The 10,443-nt window shown below is 40.3% G+C and overlaps 1 long non-coding RNA gene across 3 annotated transcripts; it reads left to right on the forward strand.

Moving 5' to 3' along the window:
* The first annotated feature begins 898 nt into the window (after positions 1-898).
* Positions 899-10,443, forward strand: LOC125482066. Of its 3 annotated transcripts, none has more exons than XR_007261541.1 (5): positions 914-1,102; positions 1,205-1,324; positions 6,404-6,594; positions 7,438-7,661; positions 10,300-10,437. It is a non-coding gene; the product is annotated as an uncharacterized LOC125482066 (long non-coding RNA). The 3 variants fall into 3 exon arrangements; XR_007261540.1 differs by having other exon boundaries at positions 922-1,102; positions 7,556-7,661; positions 10,300-10,443; XR_007261539.1 differs by having other exon boundaries at positions 899-1,102; positions 6,404-7,661.

Genomic DNA, 10,443 nt, shown 5'->3' on the forward strand with positions numbered 1-10,443 from the left:
TCCCGTTGATATGGAAGCGTCAACCAGATGGGGAAGAAACCTTAAGGAAGGGTGCTGTAAAGCTCTACTGCGTACCCTCTTCATCTGCCCTTGTTTCAGGATTGGAAATGCTTTGGGCACAGAAGCGACAATTTAGTGGCCTAAATCTATTTCTTACTTAATTTATTTCATTGTGCTTTATTTCAGCAGGGGAAATACAGTCCATTATAATGATATGGGCTCCTGACTAATTTCACAGCCATGTCCACCCACCTGACTAGAGGCAAGATAATAGATTAGGACACCAATAAGCAACCACTCAGTATCATAGAATCCCTACAGTGTGGAAGCAGGCCATTCAGCCCATCAAATCCATACAAACCCTATGAAGAGCATCCCACCTAGACCCATTCCTCTAACCTATCCCTGTAATCCTGCGTTTCCAATGGCTAATCCATCTATCCTGCACATCCCTGGATACTCTGGGCAATTTAGCATAGCCAATCCACCTAACCTGCACACTGTGGGAGGAAACTGGAGCAGCCAGAGGAAATCCACATAGACATGGGGAGAATGTGCAGACTGCACACAGACACTCGCCTGAGACTGGAATCGAACTGGTGCTGTGAGGTAGCAGTGCTAACCACTGATGTGCCCCATGTTTACACAGTGTTTACAATATTCTATAAGATAAAACATTTTAATGAAACTAAGACAACCCAATAATGTCAAGTCCTAAACAGATGGCTGGAAATTTTATACTCCATGGGTTGCTTGTCAGCTGGTTCAACATTTGGTCCTTGCTGTTGCCTTGACTTAGTGACAGCATTTAAAGTATTGGCAAAGATCTGTAGCTCGGGTTGTGGATGAGGTTGTTGATGTGCTTGCTGAGCTAGCTTGATTTTGCTCAGACGTCTGAACAAAAACAAGCCAGCTTGACGAGCAAGTCAACAACCTTAGTAACAGCATTCTCAACTCTAAATCAGAAAGTTTGGATTTCTAATCCAGAAATATAAGTAATGTAATATAGCCTGATACTTCAGTGCAGTAGAACCAATGCCACCACTTTCTCAAGCCCAGTTACCACTGGCCTACTAATAAACACAATGGTGAAGGCAAACAGGTTTGTGCTCATATGTGCTGCCTTATTGGAATGGCTGAGTATTTCAAGCATTTTCTGTTGGACAGTTCTTGTATCTTCAGTACTCTACTTTCTTGTTCGCAGGTTGTTTCATAAATAGGGTCCTCTTGTGGTGCAGCAGTAGTGACCCTGAACAGCTGAACATGTTGATTCGAAAAAAAGGAACACTGTAAAACAAATCAGGACACCAAATCGTATGAAAAGGTACTAGATCAGAAGAGGAAAAAGTTTGGCTAAAGAGTGATATAAAAGTGAGATTGAGAGGCAAAGATGGGTAGGATGGGCATTCTGGTGCTTAGAGCCAAGGCAACTGAAGGTCTGACCATGAAATATAGAACAACTAAAGTTGAAGATTCACACAGCCCAGAATTAGAGGTATGTATGTATTTCAGAAGAACTTTTTCATTCGTAGGATATGGGTTTCACTGGCCAGGCTAGCAATTTATTGCCCATGCCTAACGGCCAGAGGGCAGTTAAATGTCAACCACGTTGCTGTGGGTCTGGAGTCACATGTCGGATAGGCCAGGTAAAAGGAGCAGTTTCCTTCCCTATAGGACATTAGCAAACCAGATGGGATTTTTCCTAACAATTTCAAAATTCACGACACCAGGTTATTGTCCAACAAGTTTATTTGAAAACACAAACTTTCAGAGTCTCACTCCTTCTTCAGGTGTCAGTGAGAGAGGTGTCATGAGACACAGAAAAAGATCAGAGGGTCATAGATCTGATGTGAATGTGTTGAACGAATCTAAGATGGCTGTTAAATCTTTAATCAGTTAGAAAGGATTAATATGCAAATTCCAGATTTTCTTTCAAGTCACTGACCCAAGGTAACAAGTTTTTATGTTTCTTCAGTATACCAGAGATGATATCCCAGGTCAGACAACACATTTTAGATGTGAGGCTTTGCATAGAATCTAGCTGTACATTAACTTTGAGTCAGACTGGTTTTATTTCCAAAGTAGAAATTTGTAAAATACCACACTGTCTACAAATTGTGTGCTTTTTGAACAAAATCAAAAGTATCTGCAATTACAAATCTCATAAATGCACATTCACCTCAAAGATTTGTGTGTGTGTGTGTGTGTGTGTGCATGAGGGAGATAGTGTGTGTATAAGAGAGGGTCTATGTGACTATGTGTGCATGTGAGAGTTTATAGTGTGCATGTGTGAGAGTGTATAGTGTGGTCAGGTCACTTGTGGTGCGACATGAACCCAAGATCCTGGTTGAGGCTGCCCTCATGGGTAACAAACTTGCATATTAGCCTCTGCTTGGCGATTTTGCATTGTTGTATGTCCTGGAGTGATTTTTGACCATGTCCATCCCAGTCCAAAATCGGAACCTCCACATCATCCCTAACAATTGGCAGTGGTTTCATGGTCACCATTAGACTTCTAATTCCAGATATTTATTGAACTCAGATTCCACCATCTGCCATGGCAGGGTTCCAATCCAGATCCCCAGAACCAGACCAGTATTTTTGGATTGATAGTCGGGTGATACCACTAGGCATCACATCCTCCCCCCCCCCCCCCCCCCCTGTTTGAGGTGCTCCTATTATCCTGACTAATATTTACTTTATTCCTCAGTCAACATTTGTTACCTCATTGCTATGTTTGATGCCATATCCTATGCAATTTTGTTGCTACCATTACAGTATAACAGTGACTACATTTAACTTCATTACAGTAATTCATTACGTGTGAATTACTTTGAAACATCTCAAAGCTCTAAAAGGTGCTATGTAGATGAAAGTTCTTTATGCCACTGTCATTGCAGACACAAGCCACATAGATAATAACGAGGACAACACTGGAATTACATAGAACAGTACTGCACAGGAACAAGCCCTTTGAACCTCCATGTCTGCACCAACCACGATGCCATTCTAAACTAATCCCACCTGCATGAATATGGTCTGTATCCCTCAATTCCCTGCCTGTTCATGTATCTGTCTAAATGCTTCTTAAATATTGCTATTGTATCTGCTTCTACCACTTCCCATGGCGGCGCATTCAAGCACCTACCACCCTCTGTGTAAAAATCTTACCTCGTCTTCTTTAAATTTTACCCCTCTTGCCTATGCCCCTAGTATTTGAATTTTCACCCTGGGAAAAGGCTCCAGCTTTCCAACCTATTCATGCCTCTCATAATTTTATGTACTTCTATCAGATCACTCATTAGCCACTGATGCCCTATCGAAAACAATCCAACCCTTCCTTAGAGCTAAAATACTCCAATCTAGGCAACATCCTGGTAAACCTCTTTTGCACCTTATCCAGACCCTCCACATCCATTCTATAGTGTGGCATCCAGAACTGCAGACAACGAGGTTGCAGGCTTGCTCGCTGAGCTGGTGTGTCTCCGGTGCAGCGTTGGTGTTCTGTCCCGCTTGTTATTTATATGCCTCAATTTTTTTGGGGTGGTTGGTACTACTTTCGGTTCTGTTTTTCAGTTGTTTGTATATTGGGTCCAGTTCAATTTGTTTGATGGAGTTCCAGTTTGAATGCCAGACCTTCAGGAATTCCCTGGCATGTCTGTATTTGGCTTGTGCCATTATGGATGTGTTGTCCCAGTCAGATTCGTGTCCTTCTTTGTCCATGTGTATTGAGACCCGTGAGAATAGGTAATGTCTGTTGGTGGCTAGTTGGTATTCGTGTATGCTTATTTCCAGTTTGGTCTATGCAATGTTTCTCACAGTCCATGCATGGCATTTTGTATATTACATTCGTTTTATTGGTTGTGGGTATGGGATTCTTTACTTTTGTCAGTAGCTGTCACAGGGTGGTTGTTGGTTTGTGGGCTACTCTGATACCTAGGGGTCTGAGCAGTCTTGTGGTCATCTCTGATATGTCCCTGATATACAGTAGGGTGATTAGAGAGTCTGGCCGTGTTGTGTCGTCTTGTTGTGGTCTGTCATGGAGGTAACAGCGGATTGTGCTTTTTGGGTATCCATTCTTTTTTAAAAACTCCTGTTCTGATTTGCGCAGTTCCGGGTCGCTGCAGTATGTTGTGGCTCATTTAAATATACTCCAGCAACCCAGAATTGTGGAGAGCAGAACAGATTTTCAGAATCTGCAGTTCTTTACTTTAGATCTGAAATATTAACTTGGTTTCTCTCTTCTCAGAAACTGCCAGATCTGCTAGGTGTTTGTAGCTTTTTTTATATTTCAGATTTCCAGCATCCGCAATATTTAGCTTTTTTACATAAATACAAGTTGTTGTTTAAGTTTCTTTGGACAGATTATTAATTATGACCATCGTGGAGATGGGGAAGATGGCTGTTTGTCTGGCAGAATTTTTTTTCACTTTTCAATTGGTGGGTTATTTCACGAACGTGTTGAGTGACCAATGGCAGGAAATTAGGCTGCAACAGTTGAAGGCAGGAGACCATGTGATGAAATCTTCAGCAATACTTTGAACTAAAGTCCCAACTCTAATCCTAACTGACCTAGAACAATTTGATGAAATACTTTAACATATGCCAATGCCTAATAGTATAATACTTACTGTTCTCTATCTTCTTTTATCTTTTACCAACCATAAAGTACCACAGTAACAAAACCAAAAAATGTTGGAGATAACACTTAAATTCCATGAACAAAACAAAGTTACCCATTCCCACAATGAAACAGGAAATCATGACCTGCTAGGGTTGTGTGGATTCTACACAACTTCATTTTAACCTTTAGTACAGCTGCTGCCCTGCTGACAGACCAACTACGAGAAAAAAATAAAGGTAGTATGGAATAATAAATGTCAGACAACTTTTGAAAGGCGGAATGTTAATAGGTGAGCCTGTGGTTGTAGCTCTGAACTTCAACCAAGCCTTTAAAGTATCTATTGATACGAGTGACATCACGTAGGAGCTATCCTCCTGAAGGAGGACAAATCCAAGACAGTGAGACAAGTTGGGTATTTTGCGAAAATGTTAAACAAGCATCAGAAACATGATTTCACAGTGGAAAAGAAAGCCCTTGGTTTAATGCTGTCTTTCAAATACTTTGAGATATATAACTAAAATGGGTACAGAGACCCCAAAGTCTCTACAAATCACAACCCATTAACTATTTGTCAAAATGTTTAAGACCCTGAATGATTGCCAGGAAATTAAATATAATTTTAGATATCCTATCTTGAACTGAAAAAGACTTGGTTAGAAATAAAAAGTTACATTAGCCAAGGGTGGGAGATTGAATGGGTGTGCGTGTGTTGTTTATATTTCACCGTTTTCCTCTTGTAATTAAATGAGATTGCATTTAGTTTACTTTGCCCAGTGGGAGAAGTGTCATGACAACATTTTAATTGCAAATTACTTATGGACATTTCCAACTTTTAAGGCAGCACATCTTTTTGTTGAAAAGAAGCAGCTAATAAATTCACTCTAACTTGAGAAAGCTTAGTTGCATTTGGTTTCTTTTAAAACATAAATGTATTTTGGCTGGGAAAAGGTATCCACCTGTTGCAAACAAACAAGGGAGGGGAGATTTAAGTAAAGAAGGGAAGCCAGTTCATCCCTCTTCATCCAAGTATATAAACATTTGGGGTTATCCCATGATAACAGATTGGAGGTCTTGTCTGGGTAACCAGTTTTAACAAACTGTCTGTGAGTCAAAGAACAAAGAAAATTACACCACAGAAACAGGCCCTTCGGCCCTCTAAGCCTGTGCCAATCCAGATCCTCTATCTAAACCTGTCGCCTATTTTCCAAGGACCTGTATCCCTCTGCTCCCTGCCCATTCATGTATCTGTCTAGATACATCTTAAATGACGCTATCGTGCCCGCCTCTATCACCTCCACTAGCAACGCGTTCCAGGCACCCACCATCCTCTGCGTAAAGAACTTTCCACGCATATCTCCCTTAAACTTTTCCCCTCTCACCTTGAAATTGTGACCCCTAGTAATTGAGTCCCCCACTCTGGGGGAAAAAGCTTTTTGCTATCCACCCTGTCTATACCTCTCATGATTTTGTAGACCTCAATCAGGTCCCCCCTCAACCTCCATCTTTCTAATGTAAATAATCCTAATCTACTCAACCTCTCTTCATAGCCAGAGTCCACCCTAAGTGCAGACATATATCTCTACATCAGTCTTTAAGGATTCCTATGTAGAAGAACAAAAGTGACACCCTGCATCTGAGTGTACTCCTAAAACAAGGCGGTGATTCTCATTGTTCATGACACTACGTTTGTTAAAATTCTTCAAGAGCATATTTCATCAATAAAGATCAGCTCATCAAGTAATCTTCCTGCCTTTTTAGTAATCTCTACTTGTCTTCCAGGCAGCATCCACTGAGGTGGTCTGTTGGAGAGAAGACTGCAGAACCTAATACTCCCAAAAGATGAACAAGCCATGGCAGTTCTCTGGAGCTTTTGCAAATATTTGTGTTATCCTCCTGTAATGTTTACGTACCTTCTGTATGCTGGGGGTTTTTTCACTGACGTGGTTTGCCACATTGTTGCTCGTGCGAAGGTCAGTATTTATTGTTTAACACCCGTGAACTGAATGATTTGAGATTGAATGATAACAGACCCAACAATTGATTTTTTTTAAAAATCCATGGATGCTGGAAATCTGAAATAAAAACAGAAACGTTTGGAGAAATTCAGCAGGTCTGTGGAGATCCATGGAGAGAAAGCAGAGTTAATGTTTTGAGTCCAGTGACTTGTCTTTGGTACACTTTTTTTGTCTATTTAAGTTAAATGGATGTCTTAGAATGAAAGCTTATATTTTTGAGTCACTCTAAATGTAATTTTACCTTGATTAAAAAATAGCAATTTCAGAAACAGGGAAAAGTCACTAAAAATAGAATTTTGCAGTTAACATTTCAAGTAAACAGCATACAAAACCTGTGCATTTTTAACAGCTCTTTTATCATGGAGCTTCCTTTGATCCGATTCTTCAAAGGATGCACAGGGAAAACCAAGTTTGCAGGATTTTCAATCTGGTGTCAGGTAATCGGCAGTATTTCAGGGAGCTCATTCCATAATACATCAGTTTTAAATGGTTGTGAGTGACTGGTAATCTCTTGGAACAAGGATGATACTTGCTCTCATGTCAAGAACCTACTTTGCAGATCCAGGCTCTGCATCTCGCATGAAAACCATTCAACAGGTCTAATCTGGCAAAGTCCAGCTTTATGCAAGATTTTGAAACAACATTAACCTTTAAGCTGATGACAGTAGCTGTTCGTTCTCACCTGTCACAGTTCACTCAACTGAATGATTCTCAAGTCAGACAGCTATTGCAGATTGCTTTAGGAAGTATTGTTTTTAAATTGCCATTTTGTTCATGCTTATCACTTTGTCTTTTAAGATTTTTATCCTGCAGTTCCACTTATTTAATGGAGTCTTTTAACATGGAGAGGCTGTGTACCACAGTTACCACATGGCTCTGTTTGACCAGGAAACTCTTCTCTTACTGTTTGCTATAGACAGATCAGTAGGATTTACAAATTGATAACCGACCTGTTTGCCTGAATTATGACATACCTGTAGTCAACAAGTCCTGAGGTGAAATTTGAAGATTCTGGCCCAGAGGTAAGGACTCTACCTTTACATGATTAGACATCCCAATTAGACATGCAACACAATTTTGGATACAAAGACAGTTAATTGGCCCAGTGTTGAGAGAGCCATATAATTAAAGGGAGAAGCTGGAAAGAGGAAGCAGGCAATGCAGTCTCCAGGCCCAGTTTAAACATTGAGCACTCATTGTGGCCGCTGTTTCATGCACAGATGGCAAAGAGAGTGTCCCTTATACCAGGACAGCCCTACATTTTTCAAGTACCTCTCTTGAATTTCTTTTGGAGGAGGTGGGAAAAAATTGCTGTTTTACTGTGTAAGTTGTTGCTCAATTGGTAACACTCTTCCTTTTGAATCACAAAGTTCAGAGTTTACATCCCACTCCAAGGCCCAAGCACAAAATTCTAGATTAATACTCCGTTGCAGAACTGAGGGGTTACTCCTTTTTGGATGAGAGACCAAGGCCCCATTTGTCTGCTCAGATGGAGCAAAAGACCTCATAGCACTATTTTGAAGAACAAGGGAGTTCTCCCCAGTGTCCTAGCCAATATTTATCTCTTAAACAGCTTCACCAAAATAGATTACCTGGTCATTATTACATTGTGTTAGTTTAGCATGTAAAATTAGTTGGTGCATTTTCTATGTTACAACAGTGACTACACTTCAAGAGTACTTAATTGTCTGTAAACCACTTTGAGAAAACTAGTGAGCATTAAAACCATATACCTATATTTCCGAAGAGTGGCAGGAGAAGACCAGACAGTTGGTAAGGCAGGCCGGAGATGGCTGACAATGTGGGCAGCTGCAGTGTTGCGAGGAAGATATGGGAACAGTGCTGTAAGCATTTCACCCATGTAGCGTTTCACCTCAGACAAGATGATTGGAAATTAACATCTAGATGTGAGGTCTTTGGGTCTGTTGTCACCAGCATACAAATAATCTGAGGGGTCCTGTAAGGCGTTGGTAATGTCGCTACCTCTGAGCCCAATCTTACCTGCTCCAGAGGTGTGTAGTAACACCTCTCAACATGTTGATACAGAAATGATCTACAACTACAGCTAAGCAACTTCTGGGTGCATAGTGTTCCTGCAAGTAAAAACTGTGTGCCCATAGTGCATAACAAGGCTGTGAACCAAGACACAATTAAGGCAAAATCAATGATGAAGCCTATTATTGGAAATAGTAGAAGTATTCAGAGTGTTATGATCAAGTGTTACAAAAAATGGACTAATTAATATTCAGTTTTCACTATGTAACTTTAATATATGAGACTTTGACAGACAATTATTGATTTAAATGGCTGCTGTGATCACCTGATAAGCCCAGGCAACCCACATGGAATATGTGAAACTGGCTACCACTTTAATTAAAGAGGCATCTAAACTTAATGAGGTGACAAGAAATCGACAATCTTGTTTTGCTAACACTGCATGATAATGCCTCGCATTGAGAGATGAAAGGTTGCATACAACTGTGAAACTTGAAATAAAATAATGATATAGGCACAAGATTCACAAAGGATCAATATAACGATGATGCGGAGGTGCCGGTTTTGGACTGGGGTGAACAAGGTCAGAAATCACATGACACCAGGTTATATTCCAACAGGTTTATTTGAAAACACGAGCTTTCGGAGCCTCACTCCTCCTCCAGGTATTAGTGAGAGAGGTCGCATCAGACACAGAATTTATGAGTAAAACATCAAAGGGTCACACAACTGATGAAGATGTATTAAACAGACTTAAGATGCTATTAAATCTGTAATCAGTTAGAAAGTTTTAATTGATTAATATGGATATGCAAATCCCCAAATTTCTTTCAAGTCACTGCCCTGAGGGAACTAAATGTTTTCAGTGTAAAGAAGAGATAACATTTTAGGTCAGACAACGCATGTTAGGTGTGTTTTGTTCAAAAAGCACACAATTTATAGACAGTCAGTCCATGCAGCATTTTATAAATTTCTCCTTTAGAAGTAAAACCAGTCTGACTCCAAACCAAAATACAAACAGAGAGCCTCACACCTAAGATAACAGTGTTGAGCTGGAGGAATACAGCAGGTCAGGCAGCATCAGAGGAGCAGGAAAGCTGACGTTTCTGATTTCTGAAGAAGGGTCCTGACCTAAAACATCAGCTTTCCTGCTCCTCTGATGCTGTCTGGCCTGCTGTGTTCCTCCAGCTCCACACTGTGTTATCTCTGACTCCAGCATCGGAAGTTCTTACTATCTCTGAGCCTCACACCTAACATCTATTGTCTGACCTAAAATGTCACCTCTTTACACTGATAAAACCTTTAGTTCTCTCAGGGCAGTGACTTGAAAAAAATTCAGGGATTTAAATATACATATTAATGAATTAAAACTTTCTAACTGATTAAAGATTTAACAGCATCTTAGGTTTGTTTAATATATCCTTATCAGTTGTGTGACCCATTGATCTTTTACTTATAAATTCTGTGTCTGTTGCCCCCTCTCTCACCAACACCTGAAGGAGCGAGGCTTTAAAAGCTTGTGTTTTCAAACAAACCTGTTGGACTTTAACCTGGTGTCATGTGATTTCTGACAATAAAACAACAGCAGCCTTTGGTCAAAAGGAGGGAAAAAAGCTGCATAGAATGCTAACAGCAAGAATACTGAAAATTCTCTCTCTATTGTAGAAACCAGCACCGGTTAAAAAGGCAAGTTCGGATAAATCATCATTCCCAGAGAACTTAAGATAATGCAAACTTTGCCGCTGCTAAAGAACAAGACAACAGTTAAACAGTTGGAGATAGTAGGAACTGCAGATGCTGGAGAATCTG

The sequence above is a fragment of the Rhincodon typus genome, unplaced genomic scaffold (genome assembly GCF_021869965.1).
Source record: "Rhincodon typus isolate 14 unplaced genomic scaffold, sRhiTyp1.1 hic_rhity00005460, whole genome shotgun sequence".
Taxonomy (NCBI): Eukaryota; Metazoa; Chordata; class Chondrichthyes; order Orectolobiformes; family Rhincodontidae; genus Rhincodon; species Rhincodon typus.